Source organism: Lynx rufus, unplaced genomic scaffold (assembly GCF_022079265.1).
Source record: "Lynx rufus isolate CCGP_SWC_20201006 ecotype Redwood Valley unplaced genomic scaffold, mLynRuf1.p SCAF_12, whole genome shotgun sequence".
Classification (NCBI taxonomy): domain Eukaryota; kingdom Metazoa; phylum Chordata; class Mammalia; order Carnivora; family Felidae; genus Lynx; species Lynx rufus.
The window spans coordinates 534327-546402 of NW_025814826.1; the positions used below are offsets into that span (position 1 = coordinate 534327).

At 45.4% G+C, this 12076-nt stretch overlaps 1 protein-coding gene and 1 long non-coding RNA gene across 2 annotated transcripts in view; one reads left to right on the forward strand and one right to left on the reverse strand.

The window, feature by feature from the left end:
• The window catches only part of LOC124507612 (uncharacterized), a 150325-nt gene extending 144430 nt beyond the window's left edge, over positions 1 to 5895 (forward strand). Inside the window, exon 4 of the long non-coding RNA XR_006961038.1 lies at positions 5851 to 5895. This is a non-coding gene — a long non-coding RNA (uncharacterized LOC124507612). The remainder of the gene's footprint in view (positions 1 to 5850) is intronic.
• Positions 1 to 12076, reverse strand: part of LOC124507605 (ankyrin repeat domain-containing protein 26-like) — a 705441-nt gene that overhangs the window by 454211 nt on the left and 239154 nt on the right.

Genomic DNA, 12076 nt, shown 5'->3' on the forward strand with positions numbered 1-12076 from the left:
GCGAGTCCTGTCCCCTCTCCAAACCTCAGTTTCCCCCTCTGTGAAATGGTCACGTGATGGTGAGACAAGATGGAGCACTTCACCTGGTGCTCAGGCTCTCCCGGCAAGCTTAGTGGCATTGCTAAGGCCTGGACCCTGGCCACTTGACTCCTGAATGACTCTGTCCCCTTGTGGTGATGGTCTGGTCACTGCTGTTCCTTTCTCTTCTTTCTCACACTCAGTGGGACATTTGGGCACTTGCGGCCCTTTTCCGGAATGCTCTCGGGATCTAGCAGAGGGAAAAGACTAATCAGAGGAGCAAGAACAGACTGGCGGCTCCATATGAAGGAGCAGGCCCCGGTGCCTACAGCCCTGCATGGTGCCCTGTGCCATTTGGTGAATGCTTCTTGAGTGTCCCCCGGTGGAGACAGTCGGGTCCTGAGCCGAGGGCACCATGGCCCCTCGAAGGCAGGGGTGGGCAGAGTTGGATTGGGAAGGGAAAAGAGAAAGGGCTCTATGTTCCAGCTCCACAGAGGCTCCCCAGGCGCACCTGCTCCAGGCCACCTCTCCTGAAGGAGGTGGAAGACCTTGCTTGGGCTCCCAGAGAGCCGGAGCTGTAGGATCTGGGCCAGGAGCAGCCTGGTCACTTCCCCAGATCCCCGTGAGGCGGTGTTACCAGCCCCCGCTTTTCTGCCTCCAAGAGAGTAGGATTCCAGAGATGGGGGCGGGGGGGCAGAACCAGGATCCCAGCCCATCCTTTGAGCCAGCAGCAGCCGGGCATAGTGCCAGGCACTGATGGGGTGAACCAGGGGCGAACTGAGCACCCAGGGGTGAACTGAGATCCCTTCCTGTTTCCCCTCCTTCCTTGCCGGGTCTCCTCCGGACCATCAGCCATCCTGCTCAGAGCGCTTTGAAGGCTGGAGCCCTTCCCCGTGTCTCCGCTCTCCACCACTTCCCTCCCATTGTGGGGGACCCGTCGAGTTCCTGTCCATGAGCCACCTCATCGGGGTGTGCCTTGCCCAGGCAGGACTAGACTTTTTCCAACCCCAGACCAGTTGTGAGAGCCCAGCAGCACTGACTGCAGCTGCAGGTGTGTGGATTTGGGGGCGGAGGGGGGCTGTCGTCAGCACCTCCTTTGCATCAGGCTCTGTGCTGGGGCCCCAGGAGAGTTGCTCAGCACCGTCCAGTGTAGGGTGAGGAGCCCTGCGGGGCAGGCCAGGGGTGAGGCAGCTCAGTCCTTCCTCAGTCTGGGGGAATTGCAGTTCAGCTGAGCCTACCTTGGCAGGGAGTGAAAGATTACACAGAAACTTGGAGCCTCCTAGAGGATTTGGACTTTATCCTGGGAGCAGGTGTTCCAAGCTGAGAGGGACAACATCAGATGTGGCTTTGCTAGGCTCGTGGGGCTCAAGCCAGGAGCCCCTTCCCTGGCAAGCCTGCTGCTGTTGTCCAGGTGAGTGTGGATGGTGGCACAGGCAGTGTGGGACAGTGGCACAGGGGGCCGGGTGGGACGACGAGTACCTGGGCATTGAAGCGATGTGCCTGGCAATGGGGAGCTCGAGGTCAGCGAGAAGCCAGATTCAGGATGACTGCCGGGCTCCTGGCCTGGGAGACTGGGTGGATGGTCACGTCTCGGGTTATCAGCTCAGGTTTCCGGAACCACAATTTGAGCAAGTTCTTTGTGCCTGGTTTTGCGGCAGAGGGTCCCAGGCAGGATGGGAGCCAACTCTGAGCCCAGGCCTCTGCCCTCTAGCTTGGCCCAGACCCTGCCGGGTCTGCTCGTCTCTCTCCCTTCACCCTACAGCACTTTAGCCTCTTGAGTGCACGGCTGCACCTCGCAACTGTGCCCTCTACACATGGGGGAGCGCCACTCCACTCCTGCTACCTGGGTACACGGAGACCGCCTTCTGCACTGGCTCACCGCCGACCCTGTGCATTGATGTGTCTCATCCTCTCGCTGTGCAAGGGCATTTCCCCCAGGCCACAAGGCGCAGCTCCTGTAACAAAGCCTCTCTGCACTATAGCTTGAATCTGTCACCCTCCTGGCCCTGTGCTAGAGCAGGCTTCAAGAGGACAGACGAGGGCTGGGCCACACCCTCCCCTCCCCTCCCCCACCTCAGGCCTGTGGGCTAGAGATGGAGCTGAAGCTCCGTGCTGAAGTGGCCCTTTGTACATTGTCCCCCTGGAGGATGGGGGAGCCTGGTGGGAGGGGCTGGCACTGCCCGACACCATGTGCTGATCTCAGGGGCACTGAGGATCCAGGTGGGGAGTGCGGGAAGTGGGGGGGGCTCACTGGGCCTGGGATCAGGGGAGAACACCGTGCCATGTATGGGCTCGCACTGACCGGGCCTGCCGCCCCACACTAGAGGGTACTTGTCACTCAGAGTCTGTCATCACTTCTCAGGCAAAGTGTGTCATCACGCACCAGTTGTTTAGGGAGCGTCTGCTCCTGGCCAGGCTTTGTTCTAGGGGGTGGGGCTCCACTGTGACCTGTGACCAGTGACTGAGGCTTGCAGGCTTAAGATGACCCTGCTCTCCTGTTGACATTCTGAGCACCAGGGTGTGGGTGGGGGAGACAGACCACGAACAGGTAAACAAGGAGACGGCTAGCTTCCGCTGTGAGTGCTGGGGAGCAGAAGACCTGGGCAGGGGTCAGCCGCTGTAGCTGGAGGGCCAGGAGGGCCCCTCTGAGCAGGCAGCCACATTCCAGGCCTAGGAGCAGCCAGTGGGAGGACCCTGAGACGGAAAGGTGGGGACCGTGACTGGAGCCGAGTGGACGAGGGCGGCGAGGGCAGCAAAGATTCGAGGACCAGATTGGCGGGGTCTGTGGGCCCAGAGAGGAGTGTGGATTTCATTCTGAGGGAGACTAGTGTGCGATCGTGTCAAGGGGAGGGTCTTGTGGGAGGAGGTTGGGTGGGGTGGGGGAGGGGGTACGTGGCCTGGTGGGGACTTTGCAGTGACAGAATTTGTGGGGCTCGGTGCCAAATGAAAATACAGTCCCCGAGGGGCACCTGGGTGTCTCGGTGGTTTAAGCATACGACTCTTGATTTCTGCTCAGGTCAGGAGTCCAGGGTTATGGGATTGAGCCCTGCGTCTGGCTCCGCATCGAGCCTGGAGCTTGCTTAAGATTCTCTCTCTCTCTCTCCATCTGCCCTCGCCCACTCTTGTGTGTGATCTCTCTCTCTCTCTCTCTCTCTCTCTCTCCCCCAAATAAAATAAAATAGAGGCACCTGGGTGGCTCACTTGGTTGACCACTTCAGCTCAGGTCATGATATCGAACTTCGTGGGTTTGAGCTCTGTGTCAGCCTCTGTGCTGACAGCTCAGAGTCTGGAGTCTGCTTCAGATTCCACATTTCCCTCTCTCTCTCTGCCACTCCCCTGCTCACGCTCGGTCTCTGTCTCTCAAAAATAAACATAAAAAAAGATAAAGTAATGAAAAGAAAAAAACGAATGAAATCACAACTATATTCAGTTAATCTGAGAAATGCAAAGTTTGTTTAACATGAGCAAATGATGTAATTCCCCACATTAACAAATACTTTATTTTATTTTTTATTTTTACTTTTTTAATTTAATTTTTTATTTTTCAGAATTTACATCCCAAATAGTTAGCATAGAGTGAAGCAATGATTTCAGGAGTAGATTCCTTAGTGCCCTTGACCATTTAGCCCATCCCCCCTCCCACTACCCCTCCAGCAACCCTCAGTTTGTTCTCCATATTTGTGAGTCTCTTCTGTTTTGTCCCCCTCCCTGTTTTTATATTATGTTTGTTTCCCTTCCCTTATGTTCATCTGTTTTGTCTCTTACAGTCCTCATACGAGTGAAGTCATATGATTTTTGTCTTTCTCTGACTGACTAATCTCACTTAGCAGATTACCCTCCAGTTCCACCCATGTAGTTGCAAATGGCAAGATTTCATTCTTTTTGATTGCCGAGTGATATTCCATTGTATCTAGATACCACATCTTCTTTATCCATTCATCCATCGATGGACATTTGGGCTCCTTTGCATACTTTGGCTATTGTTGATAGTGCTGCTATATACATGGGGTGCATGTGTCCCATCGAAACAGCACACCTGTATCTCGTGGATAAATGCTTAGTAGTGCAATTGCTGGGTCGTAGGGTAGTTCTATCTTTAGTTTTTTGAGGAAACTCCATACTGTTTTCCAGAGTGGCTGCACCAGCTTGCATTGCCACCAACAATGCAAAAGAGATCCTCCTTCTCCACATCCTCGCCAACATCTGTTGTTGCCTGAGTTGTTCATGTGAGCCATTCTGACAGGCAGAAGGGGTTAGCTAGCTCAGTGTGGTTTTTATTTTTATTTCCCTGATGATGAGTGATGTGGAGCATTTTTTCATGTGTCAGTTGGCCATCTGGATGTCTTCTTTGGAGAAGTGTCTATTCATGTCTTTTGCCCATTTCTTCACTGGATTATTTGTTGTTTGGGTGGTTGAGTTTGAGAAGTTCTTTGTAGATTTTGGATACTAACCCTTTATCTGATATGTCATTTGCAAATACCTTCTCCCATTGTGTCAGTTGCCTTTTCGTTTTGCTGACTGTTTCCTTCGCTGTGCAGAAGGCTTTTTGTCTGATGAGGTCCCACTAGTTCATTTTTGCTTTTGTTTCCCTTGCCTCCAGAGACGTGTTGAATAAGAAGTTGCTGCGGCCAAGATCAAAGAGGTTTTTGCCTGCTTTCTCCTTGAGGATTTTGATGGCTTCCTGTCTTGCATTGAGGTCTTCCATCCATTTTGAGTTTATTTTTGTGTAAGAAAGGTGTAAGGAAGTGGTCCAGGTTCATTCTTCTGTCCAGTTTCCCAGCACCGCTTGCTCAGGAGACTCTCTTTATGCCATTGGATATTCTTTCCTACTCTGTGAAAGATTAGTTGGCCATACGTTTGTGGGTCCATGTCTGGGTTCTCTATTCTGTTCCATTGATCTGAGTGTCTGTTCTAGTGCCAGTACCATATTGTCTTGATGATTACAGCTTTGTAGTATAGGTTGAAGTCTGGGATTATGATGTCTCCTGCTTTGGTTTTCTTTTTCAAGATTGCTTTGGCTCTTTGGGGCCTTTTCTGGGTCCATACACATTTTAGGATTATATGTTCTAGCTCTGTGAAGAATGCTGGTGTTACTTTGATACGGATTGCATTGAATATGTAGATTGCTTTGGGTAGTATCGACATTTTAACAATATTTGTTCTTCCTATCCAGGAGCATGGAATCTTGTTGCCATTTTTTTGTGTCTTCTTCAATTTCTTTCATAAGCTTTCTGTGGTTTTCAGTATATACATTTTTCACCTCTTTGGTTAGATTTATTCCTAGGTATTTTGTGGCTTTTTGTGCAACCGTAAATGGGATCGATTTCTTGATTTCTCTTTCTGTTGCTTCATGTTGGTGTATAGGAATGCGATTTCTGCGCATTGATTTCATATCCTGCAAATTTGCTGAATTCAGGAATCCGTTCTAGCAGTTTTGTGTGGCATCTTTCGGGTTTTCCATATAGAGCATCGTGTCATCTGCAAAGAGGGAAAGTTTGACCTCCTCCTGGCTGATTTGGATGTCTTTTATTTCTTTGTGTTGTCTGACTGCAGAGGCTAAGACTCCCAATACTGTGTTGAGTAACAGTAGCGAGAGTGGACATCCCTGTCTTGTTCCTGACCTTAGAGGGGAAACTCCCATTTTTCCCCACTGAGGATGATATTAGCATTATGATCTAGAGGTATGCTCCTTCTCTCCCTACTTTCTTGAGGCTTTTTATCAAGAAAGGATGCTGTATTTTCTCAAATGCTTTCTCTGCATCCATTGAGAGGGTTATATGGTTCTTGCCCTTTCTTTTATTGATGTGATGAATCACGTTAATTGTTTTGCAGATATGGAACCTGCCCCGCATCCGAGTTATAAATCCCGCTTGGTCGTGGTGAGTAATACTTTTCATGTATTGTTGGATCCGGTTGGCTAATATCTTGTTGAGAATATTTGCATCCATGTTCCTCAGGGCAAGTTGCCTATAGTTCTCCTTTGTAGTGGGGTCTCTGACTGGTTTTGGAATCAGGGTAATGCTGGCTTCATAGAAAGAGTTTGCAAGTTTTCCTTCCATTTCTATCTTTTGGACCAGTTTCAAGAGAATAGGTGCTAACTCTTCCTTATATGTTTGGTAGGATTTCCCCCTGGAAAGCCATCTGGCCCTGGACTCTTGGTTTTTGGCAGATTTTTGATTACTAATTCGATTTCCTTACTGGTTATGGGTCTGTTCAAATTTTCTATTTCTTCCTGTTTCAGTGTTGGTAGTGTATATGTTTCTAGGAATTTGTCCATTTCTTCCAGATGACCCATTTTATTGGCATATAATTGCTCATACTATTCTCTTATTATTGTTTTTATTTCTGCTGTGTTGGTTGTGATCTCTCCTCTTTCATTCTTGATTTTACTTATTTCGGTCCTTTCCTTTTTTCTTCTTTGACCAGACTGGCTAGTGGTTGATCAATTTTGTTAATTCTTTCAAGGCACCAGATTCTGGCTTGATTGATCTGTTCTACTGGTATGTTTGTGGGTTGGTTGGTTTGTTTGTTTGTTTGTTTCGATAGCATTAATTTCTGCTGTAATATTTATTATTTCCTGTCTTCTGCTGGTTTGGGTTTCATTTGCTGTTCTTTTTCCAGCTCCTTAAGGCGTAAGGTTAGGTTGTGTATCTGAGATCTTTCTTCCTTCTTTAGGAAGGCCTGGATTGCTATATATTTTCCTCTTATAACCGACTTTGTTGTGTCCCAGTGGTTTTGGGTTGTGGTGTTATCCCTTTCATTGACATCCATATATTTTTCCATTTCCTCTTTAACTGCTTGGTTGGCCCATTCATTCTTTAGTAGGATGTTCTTCATTCTCCAAGTATGTGTTACCTTTCCCAATATTTTCTTGTGGTTGATTTCGAGTTTCATAGTGTTGTGGTCTGAAAATATGCACGGTATGATCTCAATCTTTTTGTACTTACTTAGGGCTGATTTATGTCCCAGTATATGGTCTATTCTGGAGAACGTTCCATGTGCACTGGAGAAGAAAGTATATTCTGCTGGTTTAGGATGTAATGTTCTGAATATATCTGTTAAGTCCATCTGGTCCAGTGTGTCATTCAAAGCCATTGTTCCCTTCTTGATTTTTTTTCTTTTGATTAGATGATCTGTCCATTGCTGTGAGTGGGGTGTTGAAGTCTCCTACGATTATGGTATTACTATCGATGACTTTCTTTATGTTTGTGATTAATGATTTACATATTTGGGTGCTGTCACATTTGGCGCATAAATATTTACAATTGTTAGGTCTTCTTGGTGGATAGACACCTTCATTATGACATAATGCCCTTCTGCATCCCTTGATGCAGTCTTTATTTTAAAGTCTAGATTGTCTGAGATAAGTATGGCTATTCTACCTTTCTTTGGCTGACCATTAGCATGATAGATGGTTCTCCATCCCCTTGTTTTCAATCTGAAGGTGTCTTTAGGTCTAAACTGGGTCTCCTGTAAACAGCATATAGATGGACCTTGTTTTCTTATCCATTCTGTTACCCTATGCCTTTTGATTGGAGCATTGAGGCCACTGACATTTAGAGTGAGTACTGAAAGATATGAATTTATTGCCATCATGATGCTTGTACACTTGGAGTTTCTGGTGGTGTTCTCTGCTTTCTAATCTTCGTTGCTTTTGGTATATATATATATATATATATACATATATATATATATATGTATATATATATATGTTTTCAACTTTTCTTCCCTCAGAAAGTCCCCCTTAAAATTTCTTGCAGGGCTGGTGTAGTGGTCACAAATTCCTTTAATTTTTGTTTGTCTGGGAAACTTTTTCTCTCTCCTATTTTGAGTGACAGCCTTGCTGGATAAAGAATTCTTGGCTGCATTTATTTTTTTATATTATTTATTTAATGTTTATTTTTTTTTGACAGAGAGAGAGAGACAGAGACGGTGAGACAGAGCATGAGCAGAGGAGGGGCAGAGAGAGAGGGAGACACTGAATCTGAAGCAGGCTACAGGCTCTGAGCTGTCAGCACAGAGCCCGACATGGGGCTCGAACTCACATACCGCAATATCATGACGAGAGCCGAAATCGGACGCCTAACCGACTGAGCCACCCAGGCGCCCCTGCATATTTTTCTGATTCAGCACACTGAATATATCCTGCCACTGCTTTTGGCCTGCCAAGTTTCTGTGGATAGGTCTGCTGCAAACCTGATCTCTCTTCCCTTTTAGGTCAGGGAACTTTTTTTTTTTTTCCCTTGCTGCTTTCATGATTCTCTCCTTGCCTGAGTATTTTGTGAATTTGACTATGATATGCGTTGTTGATGGTCGGTTTTTGCTGAATCTAATGGGGGGGTCCTCTGTGCTTCCTGCATTTTGATGTCTGTGTCTTTCCCCAGGTTTCGTAAATGTTTTCTGCTATGATTTGCTCACATAACCCTAATACACCTATATCTCTCTCTTCCACTTCTGGGCCCCTATGATTCTGCTGTTGTTCCTTTTTAATGAGACACTGGTTTCTCTAATGCTTAAATCGTGCTCTTTTGCCTTAATCTCCCTCTTTTTTTTCTGCTCCGTTATTCTCTATGAGTTTGTCCTCTATATCGCGGATTCTCTGTTCTGCGTTGTCCATCCTTGCCGCCACTGCATCCATCCATGATTGCAGCTCAGTTATAGTATCTTTAATTTCATTCTGGCTATTTTTTCCTTCTTTTATCTCTGCAGAAAGGGATTCTAATCTATTTTCGACCCCAGCTAATATTCTTATTATCGTGATTTTAAATTCTGGTTCAGACATCTTGCTTGTATCTGTGTTGGTTAAATCCCTGGCTGTCGTTTCTTCATGCTCTTTCTTTTGGGGTAAATTTCTGCTGAATTCTGTGGTTCAGGTTGTGCAGATTGTTGTGTTACTCCTCCGATCAGTGTTCTAGGTGTGTAGGGTGGTTTCGTGTTGGCCTGGCTGTATTTCATGGATGGGAGACACACACAAAACTTCCATGCTCTTCCGCCATCTTGGCCTCACCCCCCATTCACAAATATTTTAAAAACGTATCTCAGGGTGCCTGGGTAGCTCAGTCGGTTAAGCATCCAACTTAGGCTCAGGTCATGATCTCACAGTATGTGTGTTTAAGCAGCATGTGGGGTTCTCATTGGGCTCGCCACTGTCAGCGCAGAGTTTGCTTCAGATCCTGTCTCCCTCTCTCTCTGCCCCTCCCCTGCTGGCTTGCTTGGTCTCTCTCAAAAATAAACAGTTAAAAAAATTATCTCAATAGATGTGAAATAAACATCTTTTCACATTCAATATTCATTCATGACAGAACTTAGAAAACTAGTATTATAAGGGAACTTCCTTAATATACTTGTAGCAGAAAGACCCTAAGTGACCCCATTATATCTGCCCTTGAGTACTGTCACCTTTTCTTTATAATTATTTTCTCTTAAGATCTGTGACTTGACTCTAGCTTTTAGAATATGGCAAATGTAAAGGAATGTTGCAGACATAATTCAGTTAATTCAGAGTCAATCAAAAGAGGATCATGCTAGGCAAACCTGATCTAATCATGTGAATACACTTCAAGGAGGCCTGAGCCTTCTCTGAAGTGACATTCTCCTTGCTGGCCTCCTAAACTAAGCGGCCGTATTAAGGAAGTCTATGTGGCCAAGAACAAGGAACAGCCTTGCTCTAGGCTGAATATTTGTGTCCCCACTCACCCAAATTCATGTGTTAACTCTTAATGTTCAACGTGATAGTATTCAGAAGTGGGGGATGTGGGAAATGATGAAGTCACGAAGGTGGAGCCCTCATGGATGGGATTAGTGCCCTTATAAAGGAGGGCTGTGAGAGCTCCCTTGGCCCTGCGCCAAGCAGGAAGACCAGCGTCCATGAACCAGGAAGCAGGACGTCGCTGTACACTAAATCTGCCAGTGCCTTCATTTTGGACTTCCCAGCTTCCAGAAGGGTGAAAAATAAAACTTACTTTTTATTAGCCTATGGTATTTTGTTAGAGCAGCCCAAAAGGACTAAGACAAGTGTCTGGGAACGCTTAGGACCTAAGCCTCCAACTAGCCGACAATTAGCAAAGAGCTGTGGAAATGAGTCCAGTCATACAGTCACAAGGAAATTCTCTTAAAAACAAACTCAATGGGCTTGGAAGCAGATTCTTCCCCTTTGAAGCGCCCAAATGGGGAAGCACAGTCTAGCGGACACCTTGGCTACAGCCTTGTGAGAACCTGAACAAAGGACTCAGCTAAGCCATTGCTTAGCTTCTGACCCATAAAAATGTGAGATAAATGCGTGGGGCTTTAAGACACTGTGTTGATGGTGATCTGTTGTAAACGGCAAGAGCAAACTAAGAGACTAATAAAAGACATACACTTTTAAAAACCCCGCTATCTACATAGTTACAGAAAACTACTTTTACATGTTGCAATTTCAAGAAGACATGAACGCTCACTATCCTCACATTTACTCAACGTCATTCTTGTAGTAGGAAAGAAAAAAAAATGAAAGCTCTAGGAATTGGGAAAAAATGCCACTATTTATAGATTATATGTCACTGCATGTACCAAATCCAAAAGAATCTGCAGACAAAACACTCGAGTAAGAAACAATATATTGTGGGGAATAAGCTTAGATAATTAAAAGACTAGTTCTTTGGAAAAATCAGTATAAGAAATTTCTTTCCTTACAAACTGTTGGCCGATTCGATGCAATTCCAAAGAGAAACGGCTTTGGAGAGCTTGCCAAGTTGATTATAAAGGACCTGTAGAGCCCTTCCTTCCTTTCCTCTTTATCATCCCCAACATTTTAGTTCCCAGTCCTAGAAACAGAGGCATGGAGTTGTGGGGGTCCAGAGTGAGGTGTTGGAGCTTAGAGTGGGGAAGGCATTACGTGTAGGACAGTCACCCTGCACAGTGTTGGAGCTCAAGTGAGAGCAATCCTGAAAGGTGAATGGTATAGAATAATGAAGTATCACAGACTGAACAGGGTAGGGAGGCATCTGCACAGGGGAAGAATAGCCCAGCATGGGTTTTCAGAACCTGCAGGGGGGCAAATCATCTGCAGAAGAGGTGGCCTGGCACAGGGTGTCTGAGAAAGGAGATATTTACATGTCTCAAAGTACTTCCCCATAAAATACTAAATAATTGGAAAGTGGAAAGTTAACATTCCAGGTGAGAAACCTGGCAGATACTACCTCCAGTGGCCAACATTAACATCACCAGTATGGGGACAATTCAAAATTGTAGGTCACATGATAGGATGCAAAGAGTAGGTTGTAGTGATACTCTTGTGAAACATGTATGGTCTGAATTTTACCATAAGGAAACCTAAGAAAAATCCACATTGAAAGACATTCCACATTACTGGAATTTAGTCGTCAAAAGGTTAAAAGTCATGAAAGTCAAGGAAAGACAAAGGAAGTGTTCTAGAGTGAAAGAGACTAAGACATACAACTGAATTCAATACATGGCTCTGAACAGGACCTTCCTTGGTATAACGTATACTACAGATAAGTGACCAAACTTAAAAAGAATTATGAGGAATAAATGATAGAATTATACTGAACATTTGAACAAAACAGTTTTAATGGGTGCACTGACTACACACAGATTTTTTTTTTTTCAGTACTGGAAATGTATTTTCTTTCATAATTTTCTTCATGGTATTTTTTTCTGTAGCTTACTTTATTTTAAGAATAGAGTATGATACATATACAAAAGATTATTGGTAGTAGTAGTGGTTAAGTCTTTGGTGGTCAAAAGTTGTTCATGGCTTTTTGACTGTGGGGGGCAGGGTCAGAGCCCTTAACCCCATTGTTTAAGAGTCGAGTGTATTAGAGTTAATGTTCTTATTGTGACGGTTGTATGGTAGTTATGTGGAATGTACTGACTTGTAGGATTTAAATGCTACAGGAATCAGGCATCCCATTAGCAATTTACTTGCAAATGGCTCTGGGGCAGGGGGGGGGGTTCTTTTTTTTTTCTCTCTAATTTTTCTTTTCTCTAACTTTGTTTCTAAAAAGCAATTCAAAAATAAATAAATAAATAAATAAATAGAAAAGGTGAAAAGCCT